At 46.2% G+C, this 18,433-nt stretch overlaps 1 protein-coding gene across 3 annotated transcripts in view; it reads left to right on the forward strand.

Annotated features, from left to right (window-relative positions):
* Positions 1–433: 433 nt before the first annotated feature.
* The window catches only part of LOC120044905 (myosin-14-like), a 73,217-nt gene continuing 55,217 nt past the window's right edge, over positions 434–18,433 (forward strand). For all 3 annotated transcript variants that reach the window (XM_038989633.1, XM_038989634.1, XM_038989635.1), the window contains exon 1: positions 434–674. The gene's annotated coding sequence lies outside the window, so the exon portion shown is untranslated. The remainder of the gene's footprint in view (positions 675–18,433) is intronic.

The following is an 18,433-nucleotide window of genomic DNA, read 5'->3' on the forward strand; positions in this document are numbered from 1 at the left end:
GAAAAGGTATGGAGTAAAAAGTACATACTTTTATTTAGTAATGTAGTGAAGTAAAAGTAAAAGTTTTCAAAAAATATAAATTGTAGAGATACATCTTAAGTAGTACTTTAAAGTATTTTTACTTAATTACTTTACTCCACTGCATATGTATTCCTTATAATGTACTATTGGAGAATCCTGTGAATTTAAATCAACATTTAAAAAAAACTAAGATTCTAGTAAATCGGTACATCAGTAATACTTGCATTCCTGGAATAGCTAAATTATGTTAGACTAGACAGATTTCCAAACATGGTTATGAGAAACAACTTTTTTTTTCTGTGGGAGGGAGGCCTTGAGAAGGGCACAGCAACTTCCCCAAATACCTCAAGGGGAATTCAGTGGGATGCCGAATCATTTTTTATGTCGACATGCTTGAGACAAACGTCACCTAGCCTAAACCTACTGTACACGCCACATTATGACAAGTTCCATATGAAGAATAACAGTCTATTTTCTCCCGTGTGCGTCAGGTGTGTTTTCTCCCGTGTGCGTCAGGTGTGTCAGAGAACGCCTTCGTCCTCTTGCACCGTTCCTGCCGGTAACACCCACAAGTCAAACTGATCCCGAAGCACCGCGACGATTCCAGTTACCTTCTCAACTTGAGCGCGCGCGCTGTCACCGTAAACGAAAAGGTATGTCACGAACCCGTTCTTCTGTCCGCAGTGGGCTGCTATTATTTAAACCGATAAAGAACTAAAAAAAGTATACTGTCGCATGCAACGTGGTGTTATTACAAATATGTTATATGAATATGATTTTACCCGCTTATAACAAGAACTGAAGTGTTGACATTCCAGACCTCTGAAATGTACAATAACGACTTTTACCTTGGCGCCAGCCTCCGACAATAACTCATTTATTTAATAAGTATAGCCTTAAGCGTTATATAATTAACCTTAGCCTATCATGTTGTGTTGAAGGTCTTTCTTTGGCTCCTGGGTATTATTATTGTAATGAAACAGGCAGGGAGCAGGTCTCGAACCCTCGACCTTCTAGCCCGAAATCCAGCGCGCTATCGACATGCTCCAAAAGCATGCTGGAACGACAGAGTCGATATCCGCCCTTATAAACCCAGGGTCGTTACAATATGTTCATGATATCATGTTTGTTCTTAGATAGCTTGTACTCTGCACTCAGTGATAACACAATGACTTGACTAATAGACTAGCTAAAATAAAGATCATCGAAAACACATTTAAAGGCACTGCTTGGCTCCTGCTGCTTGGCTAACAGTGCTGCTTGGCTAACACAGTGCTGATTGGTTAACACAGTGCTGGTTGGTTAACACAGTGCTGATTGGCTAACACAGTGCTGCTTGTTTAACACAGTGCTGATTGGTTAACACAGTGCTGATTGGTTAACACAGTGCTGCTTGGCTAACAGTGCTGCTTGGCTAACACAGTGCTGGTTGGTTAACACAGTGCTGATTGGTTAACACAGTGCTGCTTGGCTAACACAGTGCTGATTGGCTAACACAGTGCTGCTTGGCTAACACAGTGCTGCTTGGTTAACACAGTGCTGATTGGTTAACACAGTGCTGCTTGGCTAACACAGTGCTGATTGGTTAACACAGTGCTGCTTGGTTAACACAGTGCTGATTGGTTAACACAGTGCTGCTTGGCTAACACAGTGCTGATTGGTTAACACAGTGCTGCTTGGCTAACACAGTGCTGATTGGTTAACACAGTGCTGGTTGGTTAACACAGTGCTGCTTGGTTAACACAGTGCTGCTTGGTTAACACAGTGCTGGTTGGTTAACACAGTGCTGCTTGGCTAACACAGTGCTGATTGGTTAACACAGTGCTGCTTGGCTAACACAGTGCTGATTGGTTAACACAGTGCTGGTTGGTTAACACAGTGCTGCTTGGTTAACACAGTGCTGCTTGGCTAACACAGTGCTGGTTGGTTAACACAGTGCTGCTTGGTTAACACAGTGCTGGTTGGTTAACACAGTGCTGCTTGGTTAACACAGTGCTGCTTGGTTAACACAGTGCTGATTGGTTAACACAGTGCTGATTGGCTAACACAGTGCTGATTGGCTAACAGTGCTGCTTGGCTAATACAGTGCTGCTTGGTTAACACAGTGCTGCTTGGTTAACACAGTGCTGGTTGGTTAACACAGTGCTGCTTGGTTAACACAGTGCTGCTTGGCTAACACAGTGCTGATTGGTTAACACAGTGCTGGTTGGTTAACACAGTGCTGGTTGGCTAACACAGTGCTGATTGGTTAACACAGTGCTGATTGGTTAACACAGTGCTGCTTGGTTAACACAGTGCTGCTTGGCTAACACAGTGCTGATTGGTTAACACAGTGCTGATTGGTTAACACAGTGCTGCTTGGTTAACACAGTGCTGCTTGGCTAACACAGTGCTGATTGGTTAACACAGTGCTGGTTGGTTAACACAGTGCTGGTTGGCTAACACAGTGCTGATTGGTTAACACAGTGCTGATTGGTTAACACAGTGCTGCTTGGTTAACACAGTGCTGCTTGGCTAACACAGTGCTGATTGGTTAACACAGTGCTGATTGGTTAACACAGTGCTGCTTGGTTAACACAGTGCTGGTTGGCTAACACAGTGCTGCTTGGCCAACACAGTGCTGATTGGTTAACACAGTGCTGCTTGGCCAACACAGTGCTGATTGGTTAACACAGTGCTGCTTGGTTAACACAGTGCTGCTTGGCCAACACAGTGCTGCTTGGCCAACACAGTGCTGATTGGCCAACACAGTGCTGATTGGTTAACACAGTGCTGCTTGGCCAACACAGTGCTGATTGGTTAACACAGTGCTGCTTGGTTAACACAGTGCTGCTTGGACAACATAGTGCTGATTGGTTAACACCTGCTGGTTACTGGCCCAACGCTCTCACCACTAGGCTACCTGCTGGTTACTGGCCCAACTCTTTAACCACTAGGCTACCTGCTGGTTACTGGCCCAACGCTCTCACCACTAGGCTACCTGCTGGTTACTGGCCCAACTCTTTAACCACTAGGCTACCTGCTGGTTACTGGCCCAACTCTTTAACCACTAGGCTACCTGCTGGTTACTGGCCCAACGCTCTAACCACTAGTCTACCTGCTGGTTACTGGCCCAACGCTCTAACCACTAGGCTACCTGCTGGTTACTGGCCCAACGCTCTAACCACTAGGCTACCTGCTGGTTACTAGTCCAACGCTCTAACCACTAGGCTACCTGCTGGTTACTGGCCCAACGCTCTAACCACTAGTCTACCTGCTGGTTACTGGCCCAACGCTCTAACCACTAGGCTACCTGCTGGTTACTGGCCCAACGCTCTAACCACTAGGCTACCTGCTGGTTACTAGTCCAACGCTCTAACCACTAGGCTACCTGCTGGTTACTGGCCCAACGCTCTAGCCACTAGGCTACCTGCTGGTTACTGGCCCAACGCTCTAACCACTAGGCTACCTGCTGGTTACTAGTCCAACGCTCTAACCACTAGGCTACCTGCTGGTTACTGGCCCAACGCTCTAACCACTAGGCTACCTGCTGGTTACTGGCCCAACTCTTTAACCACTAGTCTACCTGCTGGTTACTGGTCCAACGCTCTGACCACTAGGCTACCTGCTGGTTACTGGCCCAACGCTCTAACCACTAGTCTACCTGCTGGTTACTAGTCCAACGCTCTAACCACTAGGCTATCTGATGGTTACTGGCCCAACGTTCTAACCACTAGGCTATCTGCTGGTTACTGGCCCAACACTCTAACCACTAGTCTACCTGCTGGTTACTGGCCCAACGCTCTAACCACTAGGCTACCTGCTGGTTACTGGCCCAACGCTCTAACCACTATGCTACCTGCTGGTTACTGGCCCAACTCTTTAACCACTAGTCTACCTGCTGGTTACTGGTCCAACGCTCTGACCACTAGGCTACCTGCTGGTTACTGGCCCAACGCTCTAACCACTAGGCTACCTGCTGGTTACTAGTCCAACGCTCTAACCACTAGGCTACCTGCTGGTTACTGGCCCAACGCTCTAACCACTAGGCTACCTGCTGGTTACTGGCCCAACGCTCTAACCACTAGTCTACCTGCTGGTTACTGGCCCAACGCTCTAACCACTAGGCTACCTGCTGGTTACTGGCCCAACGCTCTAACCACTAGTCTACCTGCTGGTTACTGGCCCAACGCTCTAACCACTAGTCTACCTGCTGGTTACTAGTCCAACGCTCTAACCACTAGGCTACCTGCTGGTTACTAGTCCAACGCTCTAACCACTAGGCTACCTGCTGGTTACTAGTCCAACGCTCTAACCACTAGGCTACCTGCTGGTTACTAGTCCAACGCTCTAACCACTAGGCTGCCTGCTGGTTACTGGCCCAACGCTCTAACCACTAGTCTACCTGCTGGTTACTGGCCCAACGCTCTAACCACTAGGCTACCTGCTGGTTACTAGTCCAACGCTCTAACCACTAGTCTACCTGCTGGTTACTGGCCCAACGCTCTAACCTCTAGGCTACCTGCTGGTTACTGGCCCAACGCTCTAACCACTAGTCTACCTGCATGTCATCCCTACAGTGTTTCATACATAGTACAGTAGGCCTGGAGATGTTACCCTTCAAAGAGAGGCAGTTGTTCATATTGGATACTTCTCTGTATTGTAACAGACAGTGAAAGGCATGCAGTAGTGTCTTCTCTGTATTGTAACAGACAGTGAAATACATGCAGTAGTGTCTTCTCTGTATTGTAACAGACAGTGAAAGGCATGCAGTAGGTTCTGGGTGGAAGCTGCCAGCCTTCCGTCTGTCTGTCTGTCTGTCTGTCTGTCTGTCTGTCTGTCTGTCTGTCTGTCTGTCTGTCTGTCTGTCTGTCTGTCTGTCTGTCTGTCTGTCTGTCTCTATGTCTGTCTCTATGTCTGTCTGTCTCTCTCTATGTCTGTCTCTCTCTATGTCTGTCTGTCTGTCTGTCTGTCTGTCTGTCTGTCTGTCTGTCTGTCTGTCTGTCTGTCTGTCTGTCTGTCTGTCTGTCTGTCTGTCTGTCTGTCTCTGTCTGTCCTAATGATTTAATTTGTTGCATTATTTTCTGTCACACTAGGAAGGCAGGAAGTAGACAGACCAGTAGAACTTGAATAGGACTTGTTTCTCAGAGAGCTCCTACTGCTGAACGTGTTGCTCTACCAGTGTGTCCCTCACGCATTCCTTGAAATGTTGTTAACATGTACAGTGGGGCAAAAAAGTATTTAGTCAGCCACCTATTGTGCAAGTTCTCCCACTTAAAAAGATGAGAGAGGCCTGTAATTTTCATCATAGGTACACTTCAACTATGACAGACAAAATGAGAAGAAAAAAATCCAGAAAATCACATTGTAGGATTTTTAATGAATTTATTTGCAAATTATGGTGGAAAATAAGTATTTGGTCACCTACAAACAAGCAAGATTTCTGGCTCTCACAGACCTGTAACTTCTTCTTTAAGAGGCTCCTCTGTCCTCCACTCGTTACCTGTATTAATGGCACCTGTTTGAACTTGTTATCAGTATAAAAGACACCTGTCCACAACCTCAAACAGTCACACTCCAAACTCCACTATGGCCAAGAACAAAGAGCTGTCAAAGGACACCAGAAACAAAATTGTAGACATGCACCAGGCTGGGAAGACTGAATCTGGAATAGGTAAGCAGCTTGGTTTGAAGAAATCAACTGTGGGAGCAATTATTAGGAAATGGAAGATATACAAGACCACTGATAATCTCCCTCGATCTGGGGCTCCACGCAAGATCTCACCCCGTGGGGTCAAAATGATCACAAGAACGGTGAGCAAAAATCCCAGAACCACACGGGGGGACCTAGTGAATGACCTGCAGAGAGCTGGGACCAAAGTAACAAAGCCTACCATCAGTAACACACTACGCCGCCAGGGACTCAAATCCTGCAGTGCCAGACGTGTCCCCCTGCTTAAGCCAGTACATGTCCAGGCCCGTCTGAAGTTTGCTAGAGAGCATTTGGATGATCCAGAAGAAGATTGGGAGAATGTCATATGGTCAGATGAAACCAAAATATAACTTTTTGGTAAAAACTCAACTCGTCGTGTTTGGAGGACAAAGAATGCTGAGTTGCATCCAAAGAACACCATACCTACTGTGAAGCATGGGGGTGGAAACATCATGCTTTGGGGCTGTTTTTCTGCAAAGGGACCAGGACGACTGATCCGTGTAAAGGAAAGAATGAATGGGGCCATGTATCGTGAGATTTTGAGTGAAAACCTCCTTCCATCAGCAAGGGCATTGAAGATGAAACGTGGCTGGGTCTTTCAGCATGACAATGATCCCAAACACACCACCCGGGCAACGAAGGAGTGGCTTCGTAAGAAGCATTTCAAGGTCCTGGAGTGGCCTAGCCAGTCTCCAGATCTCAACCCCATAGAAAATCTTTGGAGGGAGTTGAAAGTCCGTGTTGCCCAGCAACAGCCCCAAAACATCACTGCTCTAGAGGAGATCTGCATGGGGGAATGGGCCAAAATACCAGCAACAGTGTGTGAAAACCTTGTGAAGACTTACAGAAAACGTTTCACCTCTGTCATTGCCAACAAAGGGTATATAACAAAGTATTGAGATAAACTTTTGTTATTGAACAAATACTTATTTTCCACCATAATTTGCAAATAAATTCATTAAAAATCCTACAATGTGATTTTCTGGATTTTTTCCCCTCATTTTGTCTGTCATAGTTGAAGTGTACCTATGATGAAAATTACAGGCCTCTCTCATCTTTTTAAGTGGGAGAACTTGCACAATTGGTGGCTGACTAAATACTTTTCTGCCCCACTGTACCAGTTGGAAGGGAGTGGTCCCTTGGTCATTGTTGTTTAGTTGAGAAGTGAATTAATGGTTGTAAAATGCATACCTTCAGTCTGTGTCAGTAAAGGTATGTTGGAGTACATTGAGCAGGCTACAGACAAGGCGTAGGTCTGTACAGGTCACGCAGTAACAACTTAGAGATATAGTGGCTGTAACAGTGTTTCAGGACAACCTGGTAATCCAAAACACCATGATGTTGTTTTCAGAGCTAATGGGGAGATACAGCGTATGGTAATGGGGAGATACAGCGTATGGTAATGGGGAGATACAGCGCTATGGTAATGGTGAGATACAGCGTATGGTAATGGTGAGATACAGCGTATGGTAATGGTGAGATACAGTGTATGGTAATGGGGAGATACAGCGTATGGTAATGGTGAGATACAGCGTATGGTAATGGTGAGATACAGCGTATGGTAATGGTGAGATACAGTGTATGGTAATGGTGAGATACAGCGTATGGTAATGGTGAGATACAGCGTATGGTAATGGTGAGATACAGCGTATGGTAATGGTGAGATACAGCGTATGGTAATGGTGAGATACAGCGTATGGTAATGGTGAGATACAGTGTATGGTAATGGGGAGATACAGCGTATGGTAATGGTGAGATACAGTGTATGGTAATGGGGAGATACAGCGTATGGTAATGGTGAGATACAGCGTATGGTAATGGGGAGATACAGCGTATGGTAATGGTGAGATACAGCGTATGGTAATGGGGAGATACAGCGTATGGTAATGGTGAGATACAGCGTATGGTAATGGGGAGATACAGTGTATGGTAATGGTGAGATACAGCGTATGGTAATGGTGAGATACAGCGTATGGTAATGGTGAGATACAGTGTATGGTAATGGGGAGATACAGTGTATGGTAATGGTGAGATACAGCGTATGGTAATGGGGAGATACAGTGTATGGTAATGGTGAGATACAGCGTATGGTAATGGGGAGATACAGCGTATGGTAATGGTGAGATACAGCGTATGGTAATGGGGAGATACAGTGTATGGTAATGGTGAGATACAGCGTATGGTAATGGTGAGATACAGCGTATGGTAATGGTGAGATACAGTGTATGGTAATGGGGAGATACAGCGTATGGTAATGGTGAGATACAGCGTATGGTAATGGGGAGATACAGTGTATGGTAATGGTGAGATACAGCGTATGGTAATGGGGAGATACAGTGTATGGTAATGGTGAGATACAGCGTATGGTAATGGTGAGATACAGCGTATGGTAATGGTGAGATACAGTGTATGGTAATGGGGAGATACAGCGTATGGTAATGGTGAGATACAGCGTATGGTAATGGGGAGATACAGTGTATGGTAATGGTGAGATACAGCGTATGGTAATGGGGAGATACAGCGTATGGTAATGGGGAGATACAGTGTATGGTAATGGTGAGATACAGTGTATGGTAATGGTGAGATACAGCGTATGGTAATGGGGAGATACAGTTTATGGTAATGGTGAGATACAGTGTATGGTAATGGTGAGATACAGCGTATGGTAATGGTGAGATACAGTGTATGGTAATGGTGAGATACAGCGTATGGTAATGGTGAGATACAACGTATGGTAATGGTGAGATACAGCGTATGGTAATGGTGAGATACAGCGTATGGTAATGGGGAGATACAGCGTATGGTAATGGGGAGATACAGCGTATGGTAATGGTGAGATACAGTGTATGGTAATGGGGAGATACAGCGAACGGTAATGGGGAGATACAGCGTATGGTAATGGTGAGATACAGCGAACGGTAATGGGGAGATACAGCGTATGGTAATGGTGAGATACAGTGTATGGTAATGGGGAGATACAGCGTATGGTAATGGTGAGATACAGCGTATGGTAATGGGGAGATACAGTGTATGGTAATGGTGAGATACAGCGTATGGTAATGGGGAGATACAGCGTATGGTAATGGTGAGATACAGCGTATGGTAATGGTGAGATACAGCGTATGGTAATGGTGAGATACAGTGTATGGTAATGGGGAGATACAGCGTATGGTAATGGTGAGATACAGCGTATGGTAATGGGGAGATACAGTGTATGGTAATAGTGAGATACAGAGTATAGTGAGATACAGAGTATAGTGAGATACAGCGTATGGTAATGGTGAGATACAGTGTATGGTAATGGTGAGATACAGAGTATAGTGAGATACAGTGTATGGTAATGGTGAGATACAGTGTATGGTAATGGTGAGATACAGAGTATAGTAATGGTGAGATACAGTGTATGGTAATGGTGAGATACAGAGTATAGTAATGGTGAGATACAGTGTATGGTAATGGTGAGATACAGAGTATAGTAATGGTGAGATACAGCGCTATGGTAATGGTGAGATACAGAGTATGGTAATGGTGAGATACAGAGTATAGTGAGATACAGAGTATGGTAATGGTGAGATACAGAGTATAGTAATGGTGAGATACAGTGTATAGTGAGAATAATTTGTTAAGGCTGTGTTGATTCCTGAAAAAGTGAAAATACAAAAGGATGACTCGTTTGTGGTCCATTCATAAACCCTGTTAATGAGTAAAACAGATTAGTAGGATCATAATCCTGGTCCATTCATAAACCCTGTTATTGAGTAAGATTGATTAGTAGGACCATAATCCGGGTCCATTCATAAACCCTGTTATTGAGTAAGATTGATTAGTAGGACCATAATCCGGGTCCATTCATAAACCCTGTTATTGAGTAAGATTGATTAGTAGGACCATAATCCGGGTCCATTCATAAACCCTGTTATTGAGTAAGATTGATTAGTAGGACCATAATCCGGGTCCATTCCATTCACACAGCAGCCCACCCTGCCATCTAAACCTGTGTGTTTAGTTTTCATATAGCTAACACTCCCCCCTCCTCCCCATACCTACCTACATTACCATAGATCAGATTTATGTGATCAGATTTATGTGATTTATCAAGGTTTAGATGATTCAACTCTTCGCACTATGCAAACACAAACAGTCCCACGACGAGAGAGAGAGAGAGAGAGAGAAGGGGGGAGGAGAAAGAGAGGGGGAGAGAGAGAAAGAGAGAGAAGAGAGAAGGGGGGAGGAGAAAGAGAGGGGGAGAGAGAGAAAGAGAGAGAAGGGAGAGCGAGAGAGAGAGAAACTTGCTCCATGATCACGTCATCACCTGGGAGGTAGTGTTGTGTTGACTCCCCAGCCAGGCCACACGTGACAGAAGTCAGTATTCAATGTCCATCCATGTCGGAGGAAGTCAGGAAATTATGTGGAAACTGGCCACTAGGGGCAACGTTGAGTGTTGTTACCTTCATGTAGGTTTGGGGTTTTGCTAGGGCACTGTGGTGCTAGGGCACTGTGGTGCTAGGGCACTGTGGTGCTAGGGCATTGTGATGCTAGGGCATTGTGGTGCTAGGGCACTGTGGTGCTAGGGCACTGTGGTGCTAGGGTATTGTGGTGCTAGGGTATTGTGATGCTAGGGCACTGTGGTGCTAGGGCACTGTGGTGCTAGGGCACTGTGGTGCTAGGGCATTGTGGTGCTAGTGCATTGTGGTGCTAGGGTATTGTGATGCTAGGGCATTGTGATGCTAGGGCACTGTGGTGCTAAGGCACTGTGGTGCTAGGGCACTGTGATGCTAGGGCACTGTGATGCTAGGGCATTGTGATGCTAGGGCACTGTGATGCTAGGGCACTGTGGTGCTAGGGCACTGTGATGCTAGGGCACTGTGGTGCTAGGGCACTGTGGTGCTAGGGCACTGTGATGCTAGGGCACTGTGGTGCTAGGGCACTGTGATGCTAGGGCATTGTGATGCTAGGGCACTGTGATGCTAGGGCACTGTGGTGCTAGGGCACTGTGATGCTAGGGCATTGTGATGCTAGGGCACTGTGATGCTAGGGCACTGTGGTGCTAGGGCACTGTGATGCTAGGGCACTGTGATGCTAGGGCATTGTGATGCTAGGGCACTGTGATGCTAGGGCATTGTGATGCTAGGGCACTGTGATGCTAGGGCACTGTGGTGCTAAGGCACTGTGGTGCTAGGGCACTGTGGTGCTAGGGCACTGTGATGCTAGGGCACTGTGATGCTAGGGCACTGTGGTGCTAAGGCACTGTGGTGCTAGGGCACTGTGGTGCTAGGGCACTGTGGTGCTAGGGCACTGTGGTGCTAGGGCACTGTGATGCTAGGGCACTGTGGTGCTAGGGCACTGTGGTGCTAGGGCCGTGTGGTGCTAGGGCATTGTGGTGCTAGGGCACTGTGATGCTAGGGCACTGTGGTGCTAGGGCACTGTGGTGCTAGGGCATTGTGATGCTAGGGCACTGTGGACAGGGATAGTGGATGGGCATAAGCATCTGCTGCTGATTCCAAAGGTCGTCCAAAGGTCGTTTTTTTTGTTTTAAGCCAAATCCCAAACCTTAACCCTTACCTTAACCATTCAGAGTTAATGTCTAACCTTAGCCCTTACCTTAACCATTAAGAGTTAATGTCTAACCATAACCCTTACCTTAACCATTCAGAGTTAATGTCTAACCTTAGCCCTAACCTTAACCATTCAGAGTTAATGTCTAACCTTAACCCTTACCTTAACCATTCAGAGTTAATGTCTAACCTTAGCCCTAACCTTAACCATTCAGAGTTAATGACTAACCTTAACCCTTACCTTAACCAGTTAGAGTTAATGACTAACCTTAACCCTTACCTTAACCAGTTAGAGTTAATGACTAACCTTAACCCTTACCTTAACCAGTTAGAGTTAATGACTAACCTTAGCCTTTACCTTAACCAGTTAGAGTTAATGACTAACCTTAACCCTTACCTTAACCAGTTAGAGTTAATGACTAACCTTAACCCTTACCTTAACCATTCAGAGTTAATGACTAACCTTAACCCTTACCGCAACCATTCAGAGTTAATGTCTAACCTTAACCCTTACCGCAACCATTCAGAGTTAATGTCTAACCTTAAGAATTTGGATTTAATGCCTGAATTCTAACTTAAACACTTCAACATTTGACGTTTGGAAAAACTCTGAAATTTTAACGTTTGAGAAACATGGATAAACATGTGATTCTGACGTGAGACTGACAGCTGGTAGGACTCGCATAATTAACCTAAAAACGTTGTGTTTGTCAAAACGGAACACCTGGGGTAACAAGGGCTGGTTCTCAGAGGATCCTTTTGTTCTCACGTCAGTCAATGGTGTCTATTCTTTTACACGAAGTGCACTGTTGTAAACATTTTGAGGAATAAAACCCGCCAAACATAAATATCACCTTTGTTCAGAGGATTTCCATGTTTAAGTCAGTGGAGGCTGCTGAACGGGAGGACGGATCATAATAACGAAACCATGGAAACCAACCGTGTTTGATGTATTTGATACCTTTCCACCGATTCCGCTCCAGCCGTTACCACGAGCCCGTCCTCCCCTAATTAAAGTCTCACCAACCTCCTGTGGTTTTAAGTGTACAGTGACAGTAAAGTAGACTTGGTGGAAGTAGCACAGGTGTGTTGTACCGTGACAGCTGATGTCGTCTTCTTCTACAAATTCAATTGGTTCAGCTCACCCCTCAAACCCTCCTCCGTTTCTTCATCCAGAAATCCCAGCAGCCATTGTGTGTCGGGTGACACAAAGGAACACACGGGTAACCGTTCACAATGCCAACTAACTAGTGTGGCATCACTGGCATGGAATCCACAGTGTGCCAATCACCAACTCAGTGAGGAATTGGTCCTTTCTGTGAACAGTCACAGTGGTGTGTATGTATTATATGTTCCAAATGCCACCCTATTCCCTATATGGTGCACTACTTTCACCCTCGTGCGGGTGGACACAATTTATTGAATAAAAATGATTTTTGGCAGTTTCTGTGTTTCTGTAGAGAAGGAGGGTGTCAGCTGGGCTGGTCTGTAGAGAATGAGGGTGTCGGCTGGGCTGGTCTGTAGAGAAGGAGGGTGTCTGCTGGGCTGGTATGTAGAGAAGGAGGGTGTCTGCTGGGCTGGTATGTAGAGAAGGAGGGTGTCAGCTGGGCTGGTCTGTAGAGAAGGAGGGTGTCAGCTGGGCTGGTCTGTAGAGAAGGAGGGTGTCTGCTGGGCTGGTATGTAGAGAAGGAGGGTGTCTGCTGGGCTGGTCTGTAGAGAAGGAGGGTGTTTGCTGGGCTGGTCTGTAGAGAATGAGGGTGTCTGCTGGGCTGGTCTGTAGAGAATGAGGGTGTCTGCTGGGCTGGTCTGTAGAGAATGAGGGTGTCTGCTGGGCTGGTCTGTAGAGAAGGAGGGTGTCTGCTGGGCTGGTATGTAGAGAATGAGGGTGTCTGCTGGGCTGGTCTGTAGAGAAAGAGGGTGTCTGCTGGGCTGGTATGTAGAGAATGAGGGTGTCTGCTGGGCTGGTATGTAGAGAATGAGGGTGTCTGCTGGGCTGGTCTGTAGAGAAGGAGGGTGTCTGCTGGGCTGGTATGTAGAGAATGAGGGTGTATGCTGGGCTGGTCTGTAGAGAAGGAGGGTGTCTGCTGGGCTGGTATGTAGAGAAGGAGGGTGTCTGCTGGGCTGGTCTGTAGAGAATGAGGGTGTCTGCTGGGCTGGTATGTAGAGAAGGAGGGTGTCTGCTGGGCTGGTCTGTAGAGAAGGAGGGTGTCTGCTGGGCTGGTATGTAGAGAAGAAGGGTGTCTGCTGGGCTGGTCTGTAGAGAAGGAGGGTGTCAGCTGGGCTGGTCTGTAGAGAATGAGGGTGTCTGCTGGGCTGGTATGTAGAGAAGGAGGGTGTCAGCTGGGCTGGTATGTAGAGAAGAAGGGTGTCTGCTGGGCTGGTATGTAGAGAAGGAGGGTGTCTGCTGGGCTGGTATGTAGAGAAGGAGGGTGTCAGCTGGGCTGGTATGTAGAGAAGGAGGGTGTCTGCTGGGCTGGTATGTAGAGAATGAATTTGAACCACACCTTCCTCATATTGTTTCTTGTTCACTTTGAACATACTTATTTTCCTATTTACCTAATCGTCATGGTTTCTGGAGGGACATAGGGCCCTTAATCGTCATGGTTCCTGGAGGGACATAGGGCCCTTAATCGTCATGGTTCCTGGAGGGACATAGGGCCCTTAATCGTCATGGTTCCTGAGGGGACATAGGGCCCTTAATCGTCATGGTTCCTGGAGGGACATAGGGCCCTTAATCGTCATGGTTCCTGGAGGGACATAGGGCCCTTAATCGTCATGGTTCCTGGAGGGACATAGGGCCCTTAATCGTCATGGTTTCTGGAGGGACATAGGGCCCTTAATCGTCATGGTTCCTGGAGGGACATAGGGCCCTTAATCGTCATGGTTCCTGGAGGGACATAGGGCCCTTAATCGTCATGGTTCCTGGAGGGACATAGGGCCCTTAATCGTCATGGTTCCTGGAGGGCCGTTAATCGTCATGGTTCCTGGAGGGACATAGGGCCCTTAATCGTCATGGTTCCTGGAGGGACATAGGGCCCTTAATCGTCATGGTTCCTGGAGGGACATAGGGCCCTTAATAAAGATCTCTAACACTGCTTGTCTTAGGTTTCTTTTCTTGCTTCTGGCCATGACAAGTGGATGGGTTTGAGTTTCGCTGTTACACTTTGAACGTACTGTATGTAGGTTTAACTCACTTCAGAACCGGTTCTGCTAATTTCACAGAGGTCATTGCAATGTGATAGTAATGATAGGGGTGGTAATAACGGTACGGACAACTCATCAAACGTCTCTCTCTGTCTGCTGGGCTGGTATGTAGAGAATGAGGGTGTCGACTGGGCTGGTATGTAGAGAAGGAGGTTGTCTGCTGGGCTGGTATGTAGAGAAGGAGGGTGTCGACTGGGCTGGTATGTAGAGAAGGAGGGTGTCGACTGGGCTGGTATGTAGAGAATGAATTTGAACCACACCTTCCTCATATTGTTTCTTGTTCACTTTGGACATACTTATTTTCCTATTTACTTAATCGTCATGGTTCCTGGAGGGACATAGGGCCCTTAATCGTCATGGTTCCTGAGGGGACATAGGGCCCTTAATCGTCATGGTTCCTGAGGGGACATAGGGCCCTTAATCGTCATGGTTTCTGGAGGGACATAGGGCCCTTAATCGTCATGGTTCCTGGAGGGACATAGGGCCCTTAATCGTCATGGTTCCTGGAGGGACATAGGGCCCTTAATCGTCATGGTTCCTGGAGGGACATAGGGCCCTTAATCGTCATGGTTTCTGGAGGGACATAGGGCCCTTAATCGTCATGGTTTCTGGAGGGACATAGGGCCCTTAATCGTCATGGTTCCTGGAGGGACATAGGGCCCTTAATCGTCATGGTTCCTGGAGGGACATAGGGCCCTTAATAAAGATCTCTAACACTGCTTGTCTTAGGTTTCTTTTCTTGCTTCTGGCCATGACAAGTGGATGGGTTTGAGTTTCGCTGTTATACTTTGAACGTACTGTATGTAGGTTTAACTCACTTCAAAACCGGTTCTGCTAATTTCACAGAGGTCATTGCAATGTGATGGTAATGATAGGGGTGGTAATAACGGTATGGATAACTCATCGACCGTCTCTCTAGTATTTCCAAGCAAAACACGTGTGCTCTGTGTGGGTGTGTGAGAAATGTGAATGCCGTATGCTTCTTCTATTGGAGTCTATTTCTGTATTTCATCATCTTCTTCTATTGGAGTCTATTTCTGTATTTCATCATCTTCTTCTATTGGAGTCTATTTCTGTATTTCATCATCTTCTTCTATTGGAGTCTATTTCTGTATTTCATCATCTTGACATTTTTACCTTCAGATGTTTTTTTTGTCGTGTTCTTCAGTTCTTCCTTCAGGGACCAATTTGGCATCTGAAAGAAGTTATCGTTCCCTCCAAAAAATATGGTCACCAATTGCTTATTACGGATGAAGCTGGTTTGAGTAAGAGTATTCCAGTTATACTAGTGTCCACGCTGAGAAACCGCAGGTTGGTGGGAAACACTGACAGCTCTACTGAGTTGAAGTTTGGGTAGAGGAGTGGAGGACGGGGGGAGAAAGACGAGAGGAAGGAGGTGATAGTGCCCAACCCTGCACAGACCTGAGACCTGGCGTCGTCTACACTTACTAAAAGCACTAGATCTGTCTAGAGAGTCTAGACTCTGCCATGTGTCTCTCTGTGTACCTAGAGAGTCTAGACTCTGCCATGTGTCTCTCTGTGTACCTAGAGAGTCTAGACTCCGCCATGTGTCTCTCTGTGTACCTAGAGAGTCTGGACTCTGCCATGTGTCTCTCTGTGTGCCTAGAGAGTCTAGACTCCACCATGTGTCTCTCTGTGTACCTAGAGAGTCTAGACTCTGCCACGTGTCTCTCTGTGTACCTAGAGAGTCTAGACTCTGCCATGTGTCTCTCTGTGTACCTAGAGAGTCTAGACTCCGCCATGTGTCTCTCTGTGTACCTAGAGAGTCTAGACTCTGCCAGGTGTCTCTCTGTGTACCTAGAGAGTCTAGACTCCGCCATGTGTCTCTCTGTGTACCTCGAGAGTGCTATCCAATGCCGTCTTACTAAACGAGGTCATCTTTCCTCAGGATCTAGATCTTTAAAGACTTCAAGAGAATAGCAACACTCCTGAACATGAAACTGTCTGTGGAGCTCTCAGCTTTGTAATCATGTGTCTGCACTTGTTAGAGGACTCTTGACTCTTCTGATTTCTGACCCTTCTTTTGTTTGTTTGTTTGTTTGTTTGTTTGTTTGTTTGTTTGGCTTTTAATGAAGAGAAATAGTTGTCCTGTTATGAAGAGTCACTACAGAATGTCCCAAACTATTAGCAGCAGCTTTTTAAATGGAGTCAACCACCAATCCTTCATCTGATTTCATATAACAGACCAGGTTTCCCATAAAAGGATGTTTGGATTGGATCCAGTGAAGAGGATTGGATTTCCCCTCTGATTGTTATTAAGATGTGAACTGTGTTTGACACTATGTCATTACCTATGTTTTTTGAGTCTCAAAGATACTATATAAAAATGTAAAAAACGATTACCTCTCTAGCTATCATACCGGCACATAGATAGCCATAGTCTTGAAGTGAGAGTGGCGTGCGCTGTCATTCGTTTGAAATGTTTAATCTTATCAGGGGGCTGATGTCCACTGCTGTGTGTGAGGGAGTGGTTCCCTAGCAGTTTAATGATAAACCTGAGCGATGCCTCTCCGTGTTGTCATCTCCCAGGCCTTCATTGCTTCATTAAACTCTGTTACCATGGTTCCATATAGTTCATCCAGAGGAAAGCCATGTTTTTTTCTCAGTAGAGCTAGTAGGGAGCGTTGGACCAGTAACCAAAAGGTCGTTGGTTCAAATCTCCGAGACGACTAGGTGAAAAATCTGTCGACGTGCCCTTGAGCAAGGCACTTGTTTTTATTTATTTAACTAGGCAAGTCAGTTAAGAACAAATTCTTATTTTCAATGACGGCCTAGGAACAGTGCCCCTTGTTCAGGGGCAGAACGACAGATTTGTACCTTGTCAGCTCGGGGATTTGATCTTGCAACCTTTTCGGTTACTAGTCCAACGCTCTAACCATTAGGCTACCCTGCCGCCCCACTTAACCCTAGACGCTCTGGATAAGAGCGACTGCTGAAATGACTCAAATGTAACAACTACGCTTTGACAGAGATACTTTTTAAGTCGCAATGCCGTCACAATCATGGAATACTGGAGGGACAGACGTGTCCTCTTGAGGGCCAGCGTGTACCCCGTGTTTTACTGGACCTGTAATACTAACACCAGGGTTCAGGAGCCTCAGGGAGTAGGGTCAGGGTTCAGGAGCCACTCTCTAGGGTCTGAAAGTGCACCCTATTCCCTATATAGTGAACTACTTTAGACCAGGGCCCATTAGCTCTGATCAAATGTAGTGCTCTATGAAGGGAAAGAATATCTAGAACTAAATACCACAGAGATGAGTCATAGTCATAGACAGAGCAGAGCACTCCAGTCCACTCCCCTACAGGGTGGGGTGTACCCTCCCCTAACCAACCCTACCCAACCAGACGTCACAGTGACAGCGGTATATCTTAGGTATGTTCATAGTGACAGGTTAACACTGAAGAACTGACCGGCTGTATGTCTATGAAGCATTCTTAGAGGTGAGATGTTATGTTGCTGCTGCTGTTGTTGCTGTTGCTGCTGTTGTTGTTGGTGGTGGTGTTTGTGTTGTTGTTGTTGTTGTTGTTTGTGTTGTTGTTGTTGGTGGTGTTGTTGTTTGTGTTGTTGTTGTTGGTGGTGTTGTTGTTGTTGTTGTTGTTTGTGGTGGTGTTGTTGGTGTTGTTGTTGTTTGCGGTGGTGTTGTTGGTGTTGTTGTTGTTTGCGGTGGTGTTGTTTGTGTTGTTGTTGTTTGTGGTGGTGTTGTTGGTGTTGTTGTTGTTTGTGGTGGTGTTGTTGGTGTTGTTGTTGTTTGTGGTGGTGTTGTTGGTGTTGTTGTTGTTTGTGGTGGTGTTGTTGGTGTTGTTGTTGTTTGCGGTGGTGTTGTTGGTGTTGTTTGTGTTGTTGTTGTTGTTGTTTGTGGTGTTGTTGATGTTGGTGTTTGTGTTGTTGTTGTTGTTGTTGGTGGTGTTAGTGAGAAGCCTGAGAAGGAAACTTGGGATT

The sequence above is a fragment of the Salvelinus namaycush genome, chromosome 3 (assembly GCF_016432855.1).
Source record: "Salvelinus namaycush isolate Seneca chromosome 3, SaNama_1.0, whole genome shotgun sequence".
NCBI classification, from domain to species: Eukaryota; Metazoa; Chordata; class Actinopteri; order Salmoniformes; family Salmonidae; genus Salvelinus; species Salvelinus namaycush.